The sequence below is a fragment of the Bos indicus x Bos taurus genome, chromosome 4 (assembly GCF_003369695.1).
Source record: "Bos indicus x Bos taurus breed Angus x Brahman F1 hybrid chromosome 4, Bos_hybrid_MaternalHap_v2.0, whole genome shotgun sequence".
Taxonomy (NCBI): Eukaryota; Metazoa; Chordata; class Mammalia; order Artiodactyla; family Bovidae; genus Bos; species Bos indicus x Bos taurus.
The window spans coordinates 118,651,882-118,677,179 of NC_040079.1; positions in this window are offsets into that span (position 1 = coordinate 118,651,882).

The following is a 25,298-nucleotide window of genomic DNA, read 5'->3' on the forward strand; positions in this document are numbered from 1 at the left end:
TATTTGCCTTACTCTCCGCACCACCCCCCACCCCACCCCCAGTATATGTGCCTCTTCCAATCAGCAAATGACCCTCAAAAGACCCCTATCCCACTCCTTGTACCCTGGGTATAAAAGTGGACTAAGGACCCTTGTTCAATGTTGGTTCTCCCTTGAGGGGGCCTGCTGTTCTAACAGCATCTTCCACTCTAATAAATTTAATTTCCCTTTCATTCCATCTCATATCTGGAAATTCTTTTCCAACCCACGTGCAGACCACAACATTTTTGGTGGCCTATACAGGGAACGTAGGTGGCCCATCTCCTTTCTTCTCCTTTTTCAAAAGAACCCTCTGCCAAGAGGCAAGTGCTGTGGAAGCAACTGGGGAATTCTGGCCGGGGTTACCCTCTGGTGTGTTCCAAAGGCCCCACTGCTCACTGAGCCCCAGTAGCCGTCGCCCAAATGGGCGACGGTCTCTCCTTTGTCTTCTTTCCAACTGAGGACTAGGACAACCGATATTGTGTGGACATGGGTCAGGCACTTAAAAGCTATAGGACATCTGCAACATGAAGACTCCCATATGAGGATAAGGGGGATATGGAATGGATCAGGCCACAAGGGCATCCACCCCCAGCAAGACAACTTCTGTGCACCATATCAGGCACATAGTGGTTAAAGCAAAACAGAGACCATTGTCCCCTGTCCACCACCTCCCCAATAGAATTGTAAGGCGGATTCCTCAGCCTTCTTCCCTGCCACTTTCACTTCTTTCCCTTTTGGTACAGATTGATTTACAGGAGCCTGTGTGTAGCCTCTGAGCCATAATTTCTTTACATTCAGTCCTTCATGGCCCTCAGCCAGAATCCGGATTTGAGGGACTCATGCCACATGTGTCTTTCTGTTGCCTCCCTATCACCTGTCCCACTCTATCTGTCTCCATCAGATTTCCTAGAGGACCCCTACTTGACCTTTCATATCCACATGATCTCTAGGAAAGGATTCTGAGGTTCCCTTTGCTCCAGGTCTTTCTACTATATTCAAAAGCCTGAAGGATCAAAAACTCTCCTAACATTCTAAAGAATCCACTATAACTGCTCTTGTTTCTCAGGGTGGGGAAGGACCAAGCTTCCCCCACTCTGCAAGTCCCCTTAACCCTTCAGATCCTTCTGATGGGACAAAGACTTCACTTCCCACCAGAGGGACAATCCAAGATTTTATCAGTTGATCTGCCCCTGATATTGAAGTCAACTTGAGCACTATTTGGTCTATATTTAGCTATAAAAGTATGACTACATATGGAAAGATGACTTGTTAACACAAGATAGCCAAGATATTCTTTAGACTCTGGGGAGAAAACTGGTTAAAATGATTTTTTTTTTCCCTTGGAAACTACAAAATCAGTTATTTTTGCATATGCAATTAAAAACAACTAGCTTGTTAAAAGGCCTGCCTAGGGAAAAGCTTGAAGTTAACCCTTTTCATATCCTTGAAATACACAGCCCAACTTGCCTGAGACCTCAGCCTTGGGCAAATTAGAACTTCAAAAAAAAAAAAAAAAAGTGGGTGGGGGTGTCAAATAGACATTTTAAATCTCAAGCAGAAAACTATGAGATCTTTGTTTGGCTGTCTGTCTGGATTTATATATGTCTCAGTGTGTGTCTTTTTTTTTTTTTTTAATAATATTGCTGAAGTTGTAAATGAATTCTAATTTAATTGGCCTAAATAAAAGTGAGCACTTACAAATCAGGCAATTCTAAATACAAAATATTAACCTAAATGAATTTCAAACTCACTTGAACTGGGAAATATTCAATATTAAATATATAGTATTAATGTTTACTTGTTAATCTAATATAGACATGTCTAAGAGTCATTAAGCATAGTATTTTCATTGTGCCTAGGTTTATTATAAGCTAAGTATTGTTATATTGTTATATCTATTACAAGTTTATCAGCAACAAAAGTACCTCAAGTGAAGAAATTCAAAAAATGTAAATGAGATATGAGCTTTTAGATAAACTCTATTAAGAATAATTATACTTTAGAAATGTCAGTCTAAAACAGTCTCTCTAGGTCTTGGTAACCTGAATTTCTACTGTTGTGCTAAACTAAGTGATGGAAGTTTATTGACAATAAAATAAGATTCTGAAACATTCAGTACTTAACACTAACTTCCTCTTACACAGAAACTAAGGAGATTTGGACTATTAATAAATAATATTTGATGCCATCCTGAGATATTCTCTAGAATTTCTTTTTAGAAATTATCACTGGTATTTATGTTCACCAATCTATAGAATGCTAATATAAAGCTCAGTTCTTGGTTGCTTAAGGAAAGTAGGATGTGTATTTTCAGTAAAGAAGATATGAGGAATGAAATTACATTTTATGAAGGGAGAAGGAAGTAGGTCTGACTTACAGATGGCTGTTTCAGGATGGGAGAGTTAAGTAGTGGGTATAGAACTTGATAAGGTCCTATGGAAAGTGGACCATGAGAGAAGAGTTTTGTGCATAAATACAAGTTTTCTTGAGATGTTGAACTGCCTTTGATAATGGATTTTAAGTTTCTTTCCCTCTGAAGTGATCTGTTCTATGTTTACCTTTGAAATCTTTTGTTAACTTTGACTAAGTGAATAATTATTGTTTCAGAGTGACTTATATGATGCTATCTGGGTGGTTTTATAAACTCTTTTGATATTTATCAACAAAACTACCTAAATAACTTGACTTCTAGATAACTTTGGGATGCTTCAGAGGGCCGCTGAGACATCCTAAAGAGCTATTAAACTACCCGGGTTCATTGGACATGTTAAATTTTTTTTTTTTTTTTTTGGACATATTAAATTATATGGGAAGTACTGCTGAAGGGGTGGTAAATCTTCTCAGATTATATTGTATGGTTGATGTTACTAATATAGATATCCTAGAAATTATGTGAAATTCATGAAAATCTGATATGTCCCGGTAAAATGTTGTCAGTTATAATTCTAGTTGTCATGTTCAAGTGTTACAAGTCACAGCAATGAGCAGGTTACTTTGTCAATTACAATTTAATCAGATTTTAAACATGCCTTCTATGTTTCACTCTGATGCTTTTGCAAGAATACTGCTACTTCAAGATTTATGGAAAAGATTTTTCAAAGATTAACCGATAAATTTTGTTTGTTTGTTATCTGGTAAATTGGTAACAGACTGGAATTTAGTCTACTCTTATATTAAGAAAACAAAGTTTTCTTAGAACGTAGCTTTTGATAACAGATTATAAATTTCTTTGCCTTTAAGTAATTTATATCTGTTTATAAAATATTTTGTTACTTTGGTAAAGTAAATAAGCATTATTTAACATTATGATACATGTCAAAGCTCATTCTGCTTCTATAAAAAAGAGCCCTTCACTGTTAGACTGAAAAGTTGTCACTGAACCATGAAAGTTGCTGGGATTCTTGGCCTCCAGAGAAGAAGAATTCAATCCAGGGCCAGAGACAAGTTTGATTGCTCAGAGCTTTTGTATAATAAAATTGTATTAAAGTATAAAAGAGATAGAGAAAGCTTCTGACATAGATATCAGAAGGGGGCAGAAAGTGCCCACTTCACTAGTGTTAGCAAGAGAGTTATATATTTTTAATTAGTTATTACAATGAATCAAAATAATTTCTGGAGGTTGTAAAGATCTTACTAGACCCACTCTCATAATTTACAGTGTAAGAGGATTAGCCAGAAGGTTTTCAGGAAGGAGAAACTGTCCTCAAGCAGGATATTGTTGTTATATAAGCCTTAGCACAGAGTTTAAATAGAGTTGTTTATTGTATAATCATCAGTTCCAGGCTTAAAGATAAAAATGTTTTATGTGACAAAGACCAAGGAATATAGAGGAAAAAAAAAAAAGAAAGTTTGTTCTTTCCTCCCACTTGAGAATTCCAGACCCCTCTCTTTTTGAGGACTCCTGGACTTCTTATCAACCTACCTAGGAATTGACTCTCTCAAGACTTTTGCTATCCTGATGTCCTTAAAACATGGCAAGAGTCTACTCCTAAATTGGAGAATTAAAAATGGGTGAACAATAGCTGTAAATTAGAGTCAGGGCTATGGGAAATCCAAAATGGCCACTTGGATTTTCTTGGCTCCCTGACAAACTTCAATTCATTTGATGGGTTAAAGCTGTTAGGTAGGTAGAATAGGGAAAAGGAGTCCAAAATGGCATTGGCTAAAAAGGTCAAAGGAAGGTCCAAGGACCAGAGTGAAGACTTCAGGCAGAACAAACAGCACTCTTGGCTAAGCCCAATTTGCATAGGGCAGGCTCAGGTGGAGGAAAAAACATAAAAGGAAGAGCCAAAGCGCTTTCTGACGGACTCTCTCTCTCTCACTCTCTCTCCCTCCCCTGTGATCTCCTCCACTCTCTTCTCTTTGAGTCTTGGAGTCTCCTGCTATGTTCTAAATAAAATGGAGCTGTAACACTGATTTGCCTAAGAGCTGTATCACGGTTTGTCCAAGATCTGAGAGCTGTGACATGCTGAGGGCTTTAATGTCCATCACTCCAAATCTTTGTTGTGACAAGACAAAGAACCAAGGAACATACACTCGCGTGACATCTATGGTGCTGTGACTCAGATTTAACCTGGTTGAAACAACCTCCACGCGGAAGAGGCCAAGCACAGCAGGAGCCCAACTCAGTGAAGCTCCCACACTAGAAGTGGAAGGCGAAGAAACCCAGTGCAGGGGAAGGCCCATCTTGCTGGAAACCAGAACAGTAAAAAATGAACACAGCAGAAATCTCACGCGGCCCAGTCTCAGATTCCAGAAGACCTCCAGTTAAGGTAAGAGGTCCTCACACCTATGGCTGGAGGGACCTTTACAATCTCTCGTTTCTTGTTTCCTCCAACCTCCTGTGAACAGGCGGGTGGCAGGGGGCACAATTGAGGGACTCTGGAGAGGCTACTCCTCAGCATGTCCCAAAGGTGGTATCTGCTGAGCCCCAGTAGCTGTTACCCAAGCCGGCGGGGGTTCTTCTGTCCTTTCTCTGTGCCAAGGATCAGGCCAATGAAACTGTGAACACCAGTCAGATATTTAGCAAATTTTCTGGCGGGCTATGAAGGGGATTCCTTGGCACATTTTTTCCACTGCTTTTTCCTCCTGTCCTTCAGCTCTCTCCCGGGACTCAAGCCCGGCCAAAACTAATGAAACTCAGGCTCTGATGTCTCATTGCAAAAATTCATTGAGAGACAAAGCAAAAAGAGGTGGATTTGTTAGGATCCAGAGAGAAGCCACTCTTCAGGGTGTGAACCATTGCCGAGGGCAAGGGCTGGGGCCATGGAATTAGGCCTGGATAGATTTTGTGAGAGGGTGGAATTCATATGCTAATGAGTGAGAGGGTCATCCCAGCCATTGGGGAACCACCCACTCCTCCCTCTTTTGACTGTGCCTTGGAGCTGTCCTGCCACCTCTGTCCTGTCCTTTCTGTTGGCTTATAGATTGGGGATTAAGGTTTACTTGAATCATCTTGGACCCAATTGATTTTAATTGGTTTACATTATACCCTTGTGCTATGTCATTCTTTCAAAGATTGTGCTCTGCCCCCTTCCCTCCTGTTTCATGATCTTTTCCTGAGCCCCATCCAGACCCACAAGGTTGCCTCTACAATCTTCTGGAGAAACAACCAGAAAATAGGTGGCCTTGGGAGGGAAATACTCTATAATATTCAACCCCCTAATCCTACCTAATACTGGTCATACTGGAGATCTTGGGGATGCCCAAACTCTAGTCTGGGGGATCCCAGGAGGTCATCACGCCTTGACCTGCCTAGGGATCGGTCTTCGAAAGGTTGTCACACCTCAACCTGTTTGGAGATCTTCTAGTCCCAGGGGTCCCAGGAGGTCATCACGCCTCGACCTGCCCAGGGACCCAATTCTCAGGAGGCCGTCACGCCTCGACCTGCCCAGGGATTCGATCTCTAGGAGGCTGTCACGTCTCAGCCTGCCTGGGGATCTGCACCCTGACCTGGGGACGCCTGGCTCTCAGGATGCAACAGTTCTGGGTAGGATAAGCTTCAGAAAGACTCACCCTTAAGGAAGTCTACCTATGAAAACAGAAAGAAGCCTATTACTTGTGGGACTGTTCCCAGTCTCAGCATTAACTCAGGAGCCCAATGAGAACCTCATTGCCTTTCTGGAGAGGCTAAAAGAGGCGCTCCAGAAGTTTACCAACCTGGACTTAGACTCTTACGAGGGACGGGTGATTTTAAAGGACAAATTCCTGTCCCAATGTGCATCAGATATCAGAATTAAGTTACAGCAGCTACAACAGCAGGACCCTGCTGCCTCTTTAGATGAGATGGTCCAGTCAGCCACCAATACCTTATCATGATAAGGAGGCCAAGACCCAGGAGAAGGAGAGAAAGAAAGAGACAAGGAATGCCCAGATGCTGGCCGCCCTCCAGAGAAGCCCTGTGGCAAACCCCGAGTCCTTGAGGGACAAGGCACGAGACAAATGCCTGATCTGTAGACAGGCAGGGCATTGGGCCAAAGAGTGTCCAAACCGTTACAAGTCTCCTAGAACGGCTTGCCACAAATGTCATCAACTGGGACACTGGGCAGCACTCTGCCCTCGGGACCCATGAGCCTCAACGTCAAGCGCCAAGCCTACCCTCACGATGGTTCAAGAGGACTGAAGCGGCCCGCTCCAGCCAGCCCGCCTGTCACAGATAACCATCACGGGGCTGGAGCCAAGAGTGCAACTGGATGTGGCAGGTAGGTCCGAGAATTTCTTGGTTGACACAGGGGCTACCTACTCTGTCTTGATCTCCTACTCTGGAGACTTCTCCTCCCAAACCGGTACTATTGTGGGTGCTACAGGAAAAGCAACTACTAAAAGATTCACCTGAGCACTTCTTTGCTGCTGGGATGGACAAATATTTTCCCACCAGTTTCTGGTGGTCCCTGAGTGACCTACCCCCTTATTGGGAAGAGATATACTCACTAAACTGGGGACCACCTTTGTGATGGGAAGTTTTCCAGCCCCTAGAGCTCTACAGCTCCTGGTTACTACTGAAGAACCCATTACACCTTCAATACAGAGGGGCCAAAAACTATGGGAAGACAAAATTAACCCCCAGGTGTAGGACCAGGGAATTCCTGGACAAGCCCACCAAGCTGAACCGGTCATCATTGTCCTGCAAGATCCCACTCGGTTTCCTAACCAGAAACAAAATCCTCTCAAAAGAGAGGCTCAGGAGGGACTGCAGCCTTTAATAAATAAATTCCTTGCTTGTGGGCTATTGGCCCCCACCAATTCAACATGTAACACCCCAATCCTCTCAGTAAAAAAAAAAAAAAAAAGGAACCCAGAAAATGGTTCAAGATCTCCAGATCATAAATGAAGCTGTAATACTTCATCCCACAGTACCCAATCCCTATGTAATCTTGGGAGAAATCCCACCCAGTGCCAAGTGGTTTACAGTCTTGGATCTCAAAGATGCATTTTTTTTGCATACCACTGGCTAAAGAATCCCAATACCTCTTTGCCTTTGAGTGGGAGGCCCCAGGAGAAAAACACCACCAGATGACTTGGACAGTATTACCTCAGGGTAATCTCTGGGGTTCAGAGATAGCCCCCACCTGTTTGGACAGGCCCTTAGCCTGGATCTCCTAGATCTGGACCTGGGACCTAATGGGAAAATATTACAATACATAGATGACCTACTAATCTGCTCTCCAGATGAGAAAAGTGCCCAATAACATGCAGTTCAGGTTCTAAACTTCTTGGCAGAAAGGAGATATAAAGTCTCCCGTGCTAAGGCACAGATGGTCGAGACAAAGGTCACTTACCTGGGAGTTCAGATTACACACGGGTCCAGGAGGCTGTCCTCTGATCGGGTAAAAGGAATCCTCAAGTTGCCCTCCCCCATGACTCGAAAACAATTGCGAGCTTTCCTGGGGCTAACTGGTTATTGTAGAACTTGGATACCCAACTACGGTCTAATTGTCCAGCCCTTATATGAAAGTTTAAAGGGACGAGATGATTCAATCCCACTGATGTGGGGAACTCCTCAAAAGAAGGCAGAGGCTACACTAAAACAGGCCTTAACTCAGGCACCTGCCTTGAGGTTGCCAGACCCAGAAAAAGCATTCCAACTTTATATCCATGAAAGAGAGGGAATAGCCTTGGGAGTGTTAACTCAAAGGTTGGGATCTGAGCCCCAGCCTGTAGCTTACTTATCCAAGAGGCTCGATCCAACCGCCCAAGGCTGGCCCCCCTGCCTTCGAAATCTTACAGCTATTGCAATCATGATAGAAGATGCTTTAAAACTCTCCTTTGGGGGCAAACTAACTATTTTTACCAGCCACCAAGTAAAACAACTCCTAAATGGGAGAGGCCATTTATGGATGTCTGATCAAAGAGTCCTCAGATATCAAGTCATGCTGATGGAAAATCCAGGCCTCACTATACCCCCTTGTGAGGTTCTTAATGCAGCCACCCTCCTGCCTACCCCCGAGGGCTCTCTCCCCTTTCACTCTTGTCTAGAAACCTTGGACCACTGGACAAAACCCCAAGAGGGGTTGTCAGAAGATCCTCTGACCAATCCTGAGGAAATCTGGTACATCGATGGAAGCAGCTTTGTCTTGGATGGAAAAAGAAGAGCTGGATATGCAGTAGTCTCCAATTTTGAGACCATAGAGGCTAAGCTTCTGCCACCAGGTACTTCAGCCCAATTAGCTGAGCTCATAGCCCTGACTCGAGCTTTAGGGCTTGGAAAAGGAAAAAGAATAGGCATTTACACTGACTCCAAGTATGCCTTTCTGGTGCTACATGCACATGCTGCTATTTGGAAAGAAAGGGGCCACTTGACCACCCGAGGGTCCCCAATCAAATATGGTGATCAGATTCTTCGACTCTTGGAGGCAGTCCATCTGCCCACTGAGGTTTCAGTCTCCCACAGTAAAGGACACCAAAAAGGGAACACAGAAGTGGCACGAGGGAACCAAGCAGCTGATCAGGCAGCTAGGAGAGCAGCATTACAGAACCATTACCTAATAGGGATTGCCACCTTAGTTCCACACACTAATTTGCCAGAAACTCCTTCATATACTGAAGGCGAGACTCTTAAAGCTAAGAGTGAGGGCTTTCAAGAAGATCATATGGGGTGGTTCCAAAGGAGGGGCTCCTTTTTCTGCCTGGAAACCTTCAATGGAAGTTGGTTAACTCCTTACATGCCACTACTCATTTAGGAGAAAAGGCCGTCCACAGATTACTAGAAAGGTCCTTCAGAGGAACAGGCTTCCAAACAACTATAAAACAGGTGGTCTCCTCTTGTCCAACTTGCCAATTAAACAACACCCAAGGAGCTCGAAGACCCAAGCTGGCCCAGCCTGTCCAATGATGTGGGGCCGACCCAGGAGAGGACTGGCAGATGGACTTCACCCAGATGCCAGTTTCTCAAGGGTATAAATACCTATTAGTTATGATAGATACATTCACAGGATGGATTGAAGGCTTTCCCACACAGACTGAGAAGTCTGAGGAGGTGGTAAAAAAAACTGCTCCATGAAATCATTCTAAGATTTGGTCTTCCCAGATCATTACAAAGTGACAATGGGACATCATTTACTTCTAAGGCCACCAAAGGGGGTCTCGAAAGCATTGGGCATTACTTATTATCTCCATTGTGCCTGGAGGCCTCAATCTTCAGGAAAAGTAGAAAGAGCCAATCAATTCTTAAAATCAGCGATAAAAAAGATAACCCAAGAGACCTCCCTGGGATGGAAGGAGGCTTTACCAATAGCTCTCCTCAGCACCCCCATTGCCCCTAAGGAACAGGTTGGTCTTAGTCCTTATGAGATGCTATATAGGAGACCTTTTGTTTATGTCAATGACCTCTTCCTAGATCCAGAGGTTCAGACCCTCCAGTCTTATACCATGGCCACTGGGCAATTCCAACAGGATATACGCTTATGGGGTATGAACCAGGATCCAAAAGATTCTAAAGAGTCACCACTATATGCTCCAAGAACTCAAGTCCTGATTAAAGTCTGGAAAAAATGGGTCCCCAAAGGCTCAACTCCAGCCCACATGGAAGGGCCCCTACCCTGTAATACTTTCTAGCCCCACAGCAGTCAAGGTACCAGGACATGACTCCTGGATTCACTACTCACGAGTCAAGTCATGGAAGAAAACAGAAGAGGACACTCGATACACCTGTGAGCCCTCGGGAGATCTCAGATACCTATTCAGAACTACCAATGAGTGCCATTCTAATGAAAACCCCCAAAATCTGGTTTCTGAGGATAAGATTTCTCAGGATAACTCTAAAGAGCCAACAGAGCTTCACAGAGACTGTACTCCAAAACAGACAGGAAATAGATCTTCTGATCCCTGAACAAGGAGGGACTTGCGCCATTCTGGCCATGTGAATTTAAAATTGACCAATGTCCCTACTAGTCCTTATGCTATATTGATGATGCTTATGATTATTCCATGTACTGTCAATTGTCTAACCTGTTTTGTCTCTGCCCAGGTCAACCAGCTACAACATGCAGTGCCAGTTCAATAAAGACATAAAACTACAGCCGGCCACGGAAAATATCACACACCCTTGGACACCGCTATAAGGACTCTGAGGACTGAGACTAGCAAGAGGGGGAGGCCCAATAACCCTCTCAGTCCCAGTTAAGCAGGAAGTAGCCAGAAAGACCTTGATGCCCCTATTCCCAGAGAATTGGGCCTCCCATCTCTTGAGGGGGGAATGTTAGGTAGGTAGAATAGGAAAAAGGAATCCAAAATGGCAGTGGCTAAAAAGGTCAAAGGAAGGTCCGAGGACCAGAGTGAAGACTTCAGGCAGAACAAACAGCACTCCTAGCTAAGCCCAATTTGCATAGGACAGGCCCAGGTGGAGGAAAAAGCATATAAAAGGAAGAGCCAAAGTGCTTTCTGACTGACTCTCTCTCTCATTCTCTCTCTCCCTCCCCTGCACGCTCCTCCATTCTCTTCTCTTCGAGTCTTGGATTCTCCTGCTATCTTCTAAATAAAATGGAGCTGTAACACTGATTTGCCTAAGAGCTGTAGCATGGTTTGTCCAAGACCCGAGAGCTGTGACGTGCCAAGGGCTTTAATGCCCATCACTCCAAATCTTTGTTGTGACAAGACAAAGAACCGAGGAAGATACACTCGCGTGACAAAGCCTTCCCTGCTTACAGAATTAATGTCCTCACAATGACCAAAAAAAACAAAAACAAAAACAAAAAATTATATTTCACTTGATAATGAGTTCCTAGTTTTATTAATTAAGGTCTAGTGTTTACTAAATTAACCTTATTAATTAAGGTTTAGTGTTTTCTAAAACTCGCTTCTGAGATAGTTCCTGATTGCTATATTATATTGCTAAGATTTAATCAAGTTATTAAAAAGGACACTCTGTGTTTGTTTCTAAAGCTTATCTCAGTAACTAATCTTTGGATAAAGGTCAGATGCTTCATGGTGTACAACCAGGAGATTAACACCTGGCTATAATCATTTAACTAAGTCAAATGACCTGGGATCAGTTCAGTTCAGTTGCTCAGTCGTGTCCGACTCTTTGTGACCCCATGAATTGCAGCATCCCAGGCCTCCCTGTCCATCACCAACTCCCAGAGTTCACCCAAACTCATGTCCATCGAGTTGGTGATGCCATCCAGCCGTCTCATCTTCTGTCGTCCCCTTCTCCTCCGGCCCCCAATCCCTCCCAGCATCAGAGTCTTTTCCAATGAGTCAGTTCTTCACATGAGGTGGCCAAAGTATTGGATTTTCAGCCTCAGCATCAGTCCTTCCAATGAACACCCAGGACTGGTCTCCTTTAGGATGGACGGGTTGGATCTCCTCGCAGTCCAAGGGACTCTCAGGAGTCTTCTCCAACACCACAGTTCAAAAGCATCAATTCTTTGGCACTCAGCTTTCTTCACAGTCCAACTCTCACATCCATACACGACCACTGGAAAAACCAAAGCCTTGACTAGATGGACATTTGTTGGCAAAGTAATATCTCTGCTTTTTAATATGCTGTCTATGTTGGTCACAACTTTCCTTCAGAGGAGTAAGCGTCTTTTAATCTCATGGCTGCAATCACCATCTGCAGTGATTTTGGAGCCCTCCCAAAATAAAGTCTGACACTGTTTCCACTGTTTCCCCACCTATTTTCCATGAAGTGATGGGACCGATGCCATCATCTTAGTTTTCTGAATGTTGAACTTTAAGCCAACTTTTTCACTCTCCTCTTTCACTTTCATCAAGAGGCTTTTTAGTTCCTTTTCACTTTCTGCCATAAGGGTGGTCTCATCTGCATATCTGAGGTTATTGATATTTTTCCTGGCAATCTTGACTCCAGCTTGTGCTTCTTCCAGCCAGAGTTTCTCATGATGTACTCTGCATAGAAGTTAAATAAGCAGGGTGACAATATACAGCCTTGATGTACTCCTTTTCCTATTTGGAACCAGTCTGTTGTTCATGTCCAGTTCTAACTGTTGCTTCCTGACCTGCATATAGGTTTCTCAAGAGGCAGGTCAGGTGGTCTGGTATTCCCATCTCTTTCAGAATTTTCCATAGTTTACCTAATGAAAATTCTTGATTTCTAATTCTTACTTTTTATTTTACTAATAACTGCTAGCTATATTATTTTCTATTTTTCTTTTTTCAGAAGATTGTTTCTTATATTACCAGATATGTGACTGAGCCTGTAATAAAATGCTGATATGCAGTTCCATATAAGATCAATGATTGTAACAATGTGACTCTAGATATGGGAAGAAGCAGCAAGAGGGAATATTTTCCTGGACCAAGAGGCTAATAAGACAGGTATGGTCCAGAGACTTTTGCTACTCGCAATGTCTCGTCTAGTAACGGCACCCTGAGTGGCCTGTCAATGGAATCCTCGTTAGACCTGGGAATGAGCCTTCACAGCACCGTGGGACACAATGGCCATGAAATGCCCCAAAGCAAGGTCAGATATGTGGCTATGAAGGAACCCTGCTGACTGGACTGTGACCACTGCAAGCTGCTGACCTTCAACATCCCCTGAAAAGAGTTCAGGGTGGAGATCAGAAATAGGGCACTCTGCCTCTGGGAAGAAAAATAATATTAATAATAATAAAATAAAAACAGAACTGTCCTTCAGATAGTCAGATGTTTTTAGGAGCCCAAATTCTTGCATCTCCTCATACCTAGAGAAACACTAATATCATCAACCAATGTCTGGTCCTGGTTCTTCTGGCTGGTCTCTGACAAGTTTTTCTACTTCTATTAATCTTTGAGCTATGTACATTTAACTTTCTTGTTAAGGTTATTTCTTCTAGAATACAACAAATCTCCAAATGGCAGTACAAGAATATTCTCTGACCAACACGTAGACAATACTGAAACAAGTCACCTTATCATTCCATGGACTCTCATCTCCCTCCATAAATGCACCCTGACAGAGAGCAGACAAAGGGAACCCAGAGCCCTGTGATGCCCCTGTACAGCTTGAAGAAGTCAGAGTGGTCATCGCTCCTTTTCCTATGAGACTGGGTTCACAAATGTCTGAGAAGGTAAATAGATAGATAGTTAGACATGAGCAGGGTATCAAAGGAAGCCAAATAACTGGCCCTAAAAATAAAGAGAGGGAGGAATATGGTGACCCAAGGAGGGAAGAGCAGATAAAACCAAGGAGGGTCTTGGAATGCAGGGACAGAAAAACCAGACTCTTATCACCTTCCCTCCCCCATGTTGTAACCATTAATGGATTTCAGGTCCTCCTGAGCAGTATAACCTGTCTCCCCTCCTACCCCATAGAGAGAGGATATTTGCTTTACTCTCCCTGCCTCCCCCACCTTCCCCCAGTATACGTGCCACTTCCAATCAGCAAATGACCAGCAAAAGACACCTATTCCACTCCTTGTACCTTGGGTATAAAAGTGGACTAAGGACCCCTGTTCAATGTCTGTTCTCCCTTGAAGGTGGCCCACTGTTCTAACACCATCTCTCACTCTAATAAACTTTATTTCCCTTTCATTTTGTCTCAAGTCTGGAAATTCTTTCCCAACCCATACCCAGACCATAACAAAGAGGTTTTTAGATACAGAAAAGTAGATATTTCAGTGAAACTAGTTTAGATAAGATATCTGTGAATTTAGAAATCAAGATTTTTATTTTGGACGTATTGATTTTGACACACCTATTACACATCCAAGTAAAATTTTTAATTAGTTGTTGGATATGAAAGTCCAGAATTTAGTTCCAGTTGGAAATAAACATTTTGGAAACTTTGTCCAAAGAAGGTTTTTAAAGTCATGTGATAAATATTTATCACATTTAGTGAAAATTCCAAGAAATAATGGGAGAAGAAGCATATAAAACAAGAAAAACTCCCAAACACTGGGAAAAGACTGTCTATGCACACAGTATGGGGTTCTTGGGGTGTGATCCAGGTGGGGCAGGGGTTGCCCTATCAGAGCACACAGGGACACAGTGTCTTCCAGCAAGAATGTCCCAGTGTGCCCACCCTACATGGCAGCTTAGTGATGAATCTGGGACAGATGGGTTCTGGGAGAAGACTTCCAAAGAGAGAGCCCTGGTATCAGTTGGCAGTGCAGCCACCTCAACTCCTGCAGCCACAACACCATATCCTCCAGCCTCCCGCCCCACCCCCACCTCCACCCCATGCCACATCCTTGCACCAGATCTGAGATGAATGCAGCGGAGGAAGGCTCACGGCCTGGGTTTGATTCCGCGTGGACCCACGAATGCATCTACAGGAGGTGCTTAGGTCCTCCTATCCCCACGGGCCTCATTTGCTTCAGCAATCACTTCCTGAGGGGCAGACCACACACTCAAGAGCAAAGGAACAAGATTTAACCCAACCCTCAGGGCTTTTAACTCCAATAGGTAGGGAACAGAACCCACACCTGACAGGGTGGTGACAACCACAAGTAGAGAGGAAGCCCTACCTGACACTCTGCACAGACTTTAGATATTTTGATGCCAACCACATTGCCTATTCAGGGGATAACAGCCAACACACCCATAGGGAAGACCTGATACCAAAATCATCCCTCCCACCAAAGATATTGGACACACAGTCTACAGCCAGGATGTTCCTATGTAGAAACATCCTTAAAGGCCAGAATAGATAGCTTTCTGTTTCTGACTTTAGGAGAAACAACTAAGAAGAATGGGAGGAAGGAAGGAAAATCGGAAGAAAGGGGAAAAAAAAAAAAAAAAAAACTTTAAATGTGAATGTGTATAGAATTGAGAGCAGTAAATGAACAGGCTGATGTAATTGAAGCAGGGAGGTTACATATGTCCTGGATCTGAGAGGCCAAAGGTACAATATACAATTTTTTGATCCTCAGCTCCTAAAAATTTAGTAGATTCAGCAATTTCTAGAAGTAAGAACACAGTCTACTGAAAGAGAATGAGTTATAGAGAGAGAATTGAGCAGAGCAAGTGCTCTCCTGTGGTCAGTGGAGGTCAGTGCAGGAGATAAAATTCAGGAAAGAAGATCTGTTGGTAATTATAATTGACTGCAATGTGTTGTCTTCACATTTTGTATAACTTTTGTATCTCAATATCTTTCAAAAAGAGAGGTCAAATTTTGTGTGCTTCCATTTATTATTAATAATATGATATGATGCCATCTGATATAACAGCTTATCGTATCATTTTCAAATAAAAGCCCCATTTCTCATTAGAGACTAGAGAGTGGAGATCTAGTTTTCAATTACTTAATCTTTAAAGTCCACTGTATTTTCAAAAAGGTCCAATTATTTCTAACTGAGAAAATGAAAAGCTGTATCAACTGTCAAGAATTTAAATTCACCCTTTAACTAATTTACACTTTCACAAATAACTCTAGGCTCTTAAACAGTCCCTCATTTTCTGAACTTCACCCTATTCATATCACTTGTGCACAGACTAAAGTTAATGACCTGCTCTTCCCTTTACATTCCTACCCTGTGCGTTTCATCTTGTCTATGTGACCAACCTTCTCTCCCGACTCCCAGAACTCTCTTCAGACCCATATTGAATTTCATCTTTTGCTCAAACAGTCTCAAATGGATTATTCTCTTTCTCTGCAACTATCAAGGACATTGAAATATGTGTTTCTAATATAAAAACAAAACTAGCTACAAATTACAATGGAAGAGTTACAAATTATAATGGAACTTTAAAAAAAATTCTTTTTAACATTTTTATTTAAACAAAAACAACAACAACAACAAAACAAACAAACAAACAAACAAACAAATGTTCATCAGTCTCCTCATACATACTTGGCCAGAGACAACAAACCACAAGTTCTATGTCACCATTGATATGAAAAATCAGGAATTGATAAATCCATAGACAATTAAGGATTATTGGCAGCATCCCACTGCTGAAGGTGAAAGGAATGGGAAGTGACCATTACATACAGAGTTTCCTGTGGATACAAATGTTCTGGAGTAGACAGAAAAGGGGATTATATAACCTTGTGAATGTACTTAATACCACTTACTTGTACAATATAAAATGATCAAAGAATTAAACTGTAAATGTACTTTATATCATAAAAAAAACCCTGTAGTATATGTAATTTAAAAATATTTTGAAAATAGAATAATAGGGAAAGGGGAGGAAGCCTCCAGGGCTGCTGCTGGTATGGGTGCAGGGACCCAAAGACAGTAGAATAGACTATATAGGGATGAAAATGAGATATGAAGACAGACCTGCTAGATTGTGACATATACTGCTGACACTTAATAATCTCAGGAGTAATCAGTTCAACTTTTATAGTGTTTTCTGGAATAGGATATGCTCATCAGGAACAAAATTGGTAGGGAAGATGAGATATGATCAGTGAAATATAAAGTGACTGCAATTTACCTCTGTATGCATGAGGGTATATAGTTCTAGACTTAGGAGTGATGCCTTGGCCTGGTTCATCACAGGTTGTCAGTAGCACAAGTTGAATAACAAGATAAATGAGCCATTGGCCCATGTCAAGGTCACAGATGGGGTAAATCTGGGGCAGTTGTATAATGTGGGATGAGAAGACATATGACAGAGGCATAGGAGTTTGAACTTTAAGAATGAAGCAGAGAAGGAGATCCTAAAAGAGAATGAGCAAGAATAGCTTTTGTTGTCATGCCAGGAAGGCTAAATGCTTTAAACACTGAATGGCTCATAGTGGCAAGGGCCATAGAGAAGCCAAGCATGAAAGAACTTTAAAATGTCATACTTATTTAAAGGTATGGAAGTAACAAATACATTTAGTGAAGCTTTCCAGTGATGTGAGAGATGAGGAATGACAATCAATGATGTCAATTATAATTTTTTTTTTTTTTTCGAGGACATGCTCGCGAGGTCCTCAAGCCTCACAGCCGGGCTCCCGGCGGGCACTGCGCGGTGGCCTAGGCAGCGCACGTGGAGGGACGTCTCGACCAATCAGCGACCAGCCCCAGGAAGCGATGTCAATTATTGATTAATGGCTGACATTGACAGTGTGGTCCATAGGAAGTATATTGATTAAATATTAAATTTGAGGTTATTACACATGTTTGGAGCTTCCCAGGTGGTGCTAGTGGTAAAAGAACCTGCCTGCCAATGTAGAAGACATAAGAGACACAGGTTTCATAGCTGGGTTGGGAAAATTCCCTGGAGGATGGCAGGGCAACCCACTCCAGTATTCTTGCCAGGAGAATCCCAGGGACACAGAAACCTGGCAGGCTATATAGTCCAAGTGGTCACAAAGAGTTGGACATGACTGAAGCGACTTAGCATACATGCAGGCATCCAAGTTTACTTGATAATGAGAGGGATCCAGCAGTGAAGGAAAGTCAGGGAGCTATAGCAGTTGATCGCTGAGAAAGCAGAGGTTTTGAAGTTTGAAACACAGGTCTGAGGTTTGGCCTTAATCTGAAACCTTAACTTGTTGTTTCTTTCTCAACATGTTTGAATTCCCATTCTGAGAATTTCTCAAGTCATCCTTTATATCACTAATTTTATTCACACAGTTTGAAATTTGTATTCACATTTTTCATTCACTCTTGCCTAACGACATGTAATTTCAAAAGTAAGCTGTTCTGCCTCAGTCCAGATTTCTATTTGCCTTAAACTGCAGCACTTTTCATAGACAACCACCTCTTAACATAAGGCAACATCAATTTGTATCAAACAAAGATATAAGAGAATAAGCATTTATTACAGGGTTATGGAATTTTCTATTAATGGAAATAAAAGATATAAGTGTTTATTATTTCTATAAACCATCCATTAATTTTATAAACTAATTCACAAAGTAAAATGATATGATAAAAATGTAAATTGATTCCATAGAGTCTCTTCCTTGAAATTCTGTAATGTGCACAATAAAGGACAGAAATCGTATGGACCTAGCAGAAGCAGAAGATAAGAAGAGGTGGTGAGAATATACAGAAGTACTATACAAAAAGATCTTCATGACCCAGAGAAGCACGATGGTGTGATCACTCACTTAGAGCCAGACACTGTGGAATGTGAAGTCAAGTGGGCTTTAGGAAGCATCACTATGAACAAAGCTAGTGTAGGTGACAGAATTACAGTTGAGGTATTTCAAATCCTAAAAGAGGATGCTGTGAAAGTGCTGCACTCAATATGCCAGTAAATTTGGAAAACTCAGCAGTGGCCATAGGACTGGAAAGGGTCAGTTTTCATTCCAATCCCAAAAAAAGGCAATGCCAAGAAATGTTTAAACCAACACGCAATTGCACTCATCCCACATGATAGCAAAGTAATGCTCAAAATTCTCCAAGCCAGGCTTCAACAGTATGTGAACAGTGAACTTCAAGATGTTTAAGCTGGATGTAGAAAAGGCAGAAGAACCAGAGATCAAATTGCCAACATCCATTGGATCATCGAAAAAGTGAGGCAGTTCCAGATAAACATCTACTTCTGCTATAAGGACTATGCCAAAACCTTTAACTGTGTGAATCACAATAAACTGTGGAAAATTCCTCAAGAGATGGGAATACCAGACCACCTGACCTTCCTCCTGAGAAACCTGTATGCAGGTCAGGAGGCAATAGTTAGAACTGCACATGAAACAACAGACTGGTTCCAAATCAGGAAAGGAGTATATCAAGGCTGCATATTGTCACCCTGCTTGTTTAACTTATATGCAGAGTACATCATGAGAAATGCTGGGCTGGATGAAGCAGAATCTGCAATCAAGATTGCCAGGAGAAATATCAATAACCTCAGATGTGCAGATGACACCGCTCTTATGGCAGAAAATGAAGAACTAAAGAGCCTCTTGATGAAAGTGAAAAAGAAGAGTGAACACCTGGCTTAAAGCTCAACATTCAGAAAACTAAGATCATGGCATCTGTTCCCATCATTTCATGGCAAATAGATGGGGAGACAATGAAAACAGTGACAGACTTTGTTTTTTGGGGGGCTTCAAAACCACTACAGACTGTGTCTGAAGCCATGAAATTAAAAGACAATTGCTCCTTGGAAGAAAAGTTATGACCAACATAGACAGCATATTAAAAAGGAGAGACGTAACTTTTCCAACAAAGATCTGTCTAGTTAAAGCTATGGTTTTTCCCATAGTCATGTATGGATGTCAGAGTTGGACTATAAAGAAAGCTGAGTGGTGAAGAATTGAGGCTTTTGAAATGTGGTGCTGGAGAAAACTCTTTAGAGTCCCTTGGATTGCAGGAGATCCAACCAGTCCATCCTAAAAGAATTGTTTGGAAGGACTGATGCTGAAGCTCCAATAATTTGCCCAACTGATGCGAAGAACTGACTCATTTGAAGAGACACTGATGCTGGGAAAGATTGAAGGCAGGAGAAGAAGGGGATGACAGAGGATGAGATGGTTGGATGGCACCACCGACTCAATGGACATGAGTTTGAGTAGACTCTGGGAGTTGGAGGTGGATAGGGAAGCCTGGTGTGCTGTGATCTTTGGGGTTGCAAAGTGTCAGACATGACTGAGACACTGAACTGAACTGACTGATAAATTATTTATTATCTAGAAGACATACTCTAAAGGAAATGAACACCATCTAGCTAGGAGGCAGCAGGTAGAGCTGAGGACAAGTCATGAAATTTACATTTAATGACTAGGATTAAGCCCTGGATCTACCACTTGTTTGTTGTTTATATTTGCATAAATTGTTAACTTGATTGTCAGTTTTCTCATTGACAACTAGGTAGATTAATTTGCAATTAGTTGAGAGATTAAGTGGGATAATCTGGTGCTACCAAGATCTGAAAAAGAATTGAAAATGAAACATCTCTATTAGAAAATAGAACTACAGATAGGCACAGAAATTTATCAGCACATTTCCATGATTAACCTGGGTCATATAGCCAAGAAATCAAAATGAGACATGTAGATGAAATGGACATTATGGACAAATATCAGCACGGACTTTTGGAAATATCATGATAGGGAGGTGACTGGAGACAACCCAAATTATAAGATACAAGTCAATCATATATTTGACTATAAGAACGCAAATAAAGTTTCTTAGAGAAATTTTAGAGTTGTAATTTTTTTCTCTATGAATTTAAAATTTTATAAAAGTGTTTTTTATTCTTAAAGCTTGTAGTATTGTCATCTAGTTCTCCTGCTAGTACTTGGCCTCACAATTAGTGCTGTACTTTTTGAGTAAGTGCTACAGATCTGACAGGAACCCTGTCTTCAGTTCAGCTGTGTTATAACTGTAGACAGTATTGTCATTATGTAATGGGCAGAACTCTTATCTTGCTACTGACAGTTTCTCCCTACTCAGTTATTACAATTCAGAATTTCACTGCTCTCTTTAGTCATTTATCTGTGAGTACTTAATAATAAAGTTTATTGAATTATTAGTAGCAACAATGGATGGTGTACATTTAGCTTTGATGCTGCCTTGTCAGTTCTTGTTATCAACATCAGTGGAATTTGACAGTGGATTCAGTTCTTTGTGGTTTCTTTCAAAAAGCCATGCCTTAAGATATAATTAGGAACTTGGCAATAGTACCATGATAAATGTTCAGAATTCTGAAATGATCTTTTTTCCCCACATCAATAAGCTTTATGTTACATCTAAAGGCAGTCATTCAAAATTTCTTAATGATGGTGATTGCAGCATTTTGCTGACTATTCTGCAGTCGCTATAGCTGTAAGAGCTGACAATTAACTTCAAAGAAACTGAATTCACGTCACAGTCTACACTAAGCATAATCCACAGGCTGTCCAAATAGCATATGGGCAATTCAGACCTGCAAGATTACTTTGAATTTTGCTGTGTTGGCAGCAGTTCTAATAAACAAGGCACTCAAATACCAAATAAGAAAATCAGAGTTGACAACATCTGGTGTTAAAAACACATTCATAGAGGAAGGTATAGAGAGTCTGAGGAAAGGCCAAAAGAGAATAAAAAAGAGAGAGAGAGAGAGAGAGAATCTTGACAGCAGCTTCTGTGAATGTTCCTAGCAGCAGAAGCAGACAGCCCATGACCCGTCCATTTCAGCAGATCAGGCCAACCTCTCTCTCAAGTTTTGCTTCTATTCCGATGAAATAAATTATGACAAGAATCATTAAATATATGACAAGAGGCTATTTCAGAGGGCATTATTAGAACTGTCTACGATACTGGCCTGGTGACACACTAGACACAAAAATAGAAACATGGATTTCACAGTTGGAAAGGAATAAGGAGATAATTGATGAGAGGCTCACTCCTATGCAGCCCTGGTGTATGTGTGTTTAGCAGTGCTCAAATATTCCTAGTTTCATGGAACTCATTATACAGAAGATAAAGTGATATATTTGGGACTCATAGACATAAATTTGAATCCTTGATCTACTTTTCTAATAAATGACCTGGAGAGAGTTAAATAAATTGATCTAATGCTCAATTTCCTCATTTTAGAATAGGGATGTAATCTCAAGCCAAAGTCCTTATTCATTATTTCTCAAAGTTTATTTATTTATTTTTTTCATATCTTTCCTTTCTTGACTACTTACAATCTTAATTCTGGCCTAATCTTGATTTATGTATCCATTAGTTTATCAGTGGTTCATGTATATTTTCTCCATTAATCTTCAGGATAAAGACAGGAGTGAAGGTCACTTAACAGGTTCCTTAAAAGCACCCTCATAGATAGTTATCAATGGTTGAGTAATCTTAATCTTTTTGTTATCTTTTTGCATTGTTTCTCCAAGTTAGTCCCAGAATTCACTAACCTCTAGGGTAGTAATATCACCTGGAAAACTCCTTTGGCAGGGTGTCTTTGATCTTAATTAACAAGATACTACTAGGGACTTCCCAGGTGGTACAGTGGTAAAGAATCCACTTGTCAATGCAGAAGACACAAGAGATGCAGGTTCGATCACTGTGTTGGGAAGATCCTCTGGAGGAGGAAATGGCAATCCAGTTCAGTGTTCTTGCCTGGGAAATCTCGTGGACAGTGGAGCCTGGCAGGGTGTAGCCCATGGGGTCGCAAGTAGTCAAACACAACTGAGTGACTGAGCAACTGACCAACCAAACAAGATACCAAGTTAAACCTAAAGGAATTAAGTTCTGACTCTTGCAGCTTTAGAAATACATGGGATTTGATACATCAGTTCAGTGGTATCCTGGGGCACTACCTCCTTTATGCCCTTCTGTTCTGCCTTGTAAATGATCGATTTCTTTTTAAGATTAATGCCCTCACATGGCTACAAAGTGAATGCATATGATTCCTATGATTATATGCTTAGCACTTGTACAAATGCTCTCAACTTTACCTCAGACCAAAGTTATATGCCAACACTGAAATATTCAGGATATTCAGACAATGTACTGATGGTTTTAGTGTATCGGGCATTCAGATCTAAACCAATCACTGTGACTTGGAGTAAGGGGGCTAGGGATGGCATTAATCCATCTACATTACACTGCTGCTATTCAAGTAGTATTGAAGGATGTAAGAGAGGCATTTACACTGCGTACCATATCTGGGTTGCCACTAAGACTTTTGGGTTCTTCTAATGTCCCATTGTGTTTTTGGATAGCCAGTCCAACATTGTGTACCTACTCAAGACAGGTAATTTATGCTAAATCCTCTTTCATGTTTAGGTAGCTAATGCCTACTTTTCTGCTAGTGGTCCTCCATCCTACCCATGGGATATATTACAAAAAGTCTTTATTACTAAATTTAAATTAAGTTCTAAGAACACCAAACCAAACCAAAGTGTATAGGTATAACAAACTAAAGTGAGTTGTAAGTCAGACCATATTTGGGGATTTGCTGAAAGAAGACAAATAAAAATCAGTTACACTCTTTATAATTCATAAGTCCCTCCCTCTCCTTAATGATGAAAAGAGAATATAGATTACAGGAGGATTCTATAAGGAAGACTTTTCTATAGTGATCTTTAGGTGTACTTCAAATTCCACCTCTTCCTGTCAAAACTGAGTAATGATAATATTTTTCACCATCTTCAGTCAAAGAGAAAGATTCATAAAAACTTATCTAAGGAATTACCATGTGTCTTTTCCATGAAACTTGAGAAAGGATGGAAGGCAAGCAGCAAACTTACGTCAGCCTCACACCTCAAAGATCTGAAGGGTGAGAGGTGGACTTGCCAGCTACTGCTGTCAGTGGTGAAGAAGCGACCAGTGTGGGGCCAGTGGGCTGCATTCTAAGAATTTGTAGTCACAAAACTTCATAGATATTCCTGCAACCGCACCCAGTAAGTGCAAAAGCGTCAGTCAACATAGGAATGAATGCAGATCCACCCAGTGGAGTAGGGTAGCTGGGGAGGTTTGCAGGGTGAATCCTCAGTTCTTCCACTTGGCCCCAGTGGCTGATGAGTTTTTGCAAAAATAACTTTCGTGGAAGTCATTTAGCTCCTTCTCCTCTGCTTTTTACAACCAGACTTTGTCCAGGAGGGCTTCTGTTGCCCAGTTTCAGACCCTACTCTGCTACTCTAAGCAGGTGTGGAACTTGCCTGCAAGAAGCACTCCTCACTGGCTGCTTCTGAAAGCAGCACTACGGTGTCTTCTCACAGCTGCTTTTACAAGTCTTCCTTCTCAGTTCCCACTACTTTATGCAGCACTACATGTTCCAAACTTTTTAGGTTTGGAACAATAATTTCCTAATTTCAACCACAATTGAATGTATATTTTTGCTTCACGTTATCATTATTGCTTTTAAGTGCTTCAAGGGAAAAAAGATGGGAACTAACAATTTTATGTCGTTAGTATTATACCAGGATTCCCTCATTGCTTTTAACAAGGGAATTGGATGTGCATAGATCAATAAAACTCTTGATTCTTCTTTACACCCTCTTTTCAGACTGTGCAACCCCTATAAGGCCAGTCTTCAGACTTATGCCTTTTGTTATTCAACTATTTCACTGGTTTTGAAGAACAATCATATACATTTTTTCCTAGATTAATAATGGTTATATAGAAGCTTATTCTTATTTTACAGATGTGGTATCCTCTTTATTTTATTTTTGTTGCTGTTGTTTTTCTCGCTCTGAAAATGAATTATACTGATTTTATCTTTAGCTCCCTTTATATGTGTTACAAGCATACTTCATTTTACTGTGCTTTATTTTATTGTACTTCACAGATACTGGGTTTTTTACAAATTGGAGTTTTGTCAGGTGATGGTTACCATTTTTTAGCAATAAGGCATTTTAAAATTAAGGCATATACTTTTTAAAGACACAATGCTGCTATACACTTAGTAGACAACAGTATAATGTAAACATAACTTTTATATAGACTCATATAAAAAATATTGCAATATTAGCTTGATTGTAGTGGTATAGATCTAAACACATAGTATCTGTGAGGCATGTCTGGAATCTCTTTCCTAGTTTTCATGCTTCTTGTTCTTATCAACCAGTTGTGATTCTTGGACATCTATTCACACTCACAAATGAACAGCTTGGTGGATAGTGTTAACAGCTCACGTGTATGCCACACTCATGATATAAAGCTTTCTGCCACTGGTAAACACTGTTTCAGCTCCTGTGTGATTTTCAGCTTTATTTTAATCTTTTCATTTGTGTCTCTCCCCAGTCTTGGAATGGTTTCCTCACACATTAATCAGTACTTAACTGAATCATACTCAAGGGGCACCTCCATAGATCTCCAGAGAATCTTGAAGCAATCTTTCTTTCTAGTGTTCCTGTTTCATAAAGTCTAGCAACGTGGCCTTCCTAGACTCTCAGCCCCATCTCCTCAAGAAGAAAGCCTTTCAGCTGCTCCAGGTTTCCTATTTACAGGGGTTTTCAGTGGAAGGAGAGCTACAAATATGTTCTCATTCATTCGGGGTGTACCTCCAATTAGTCAGGTCATCTGATT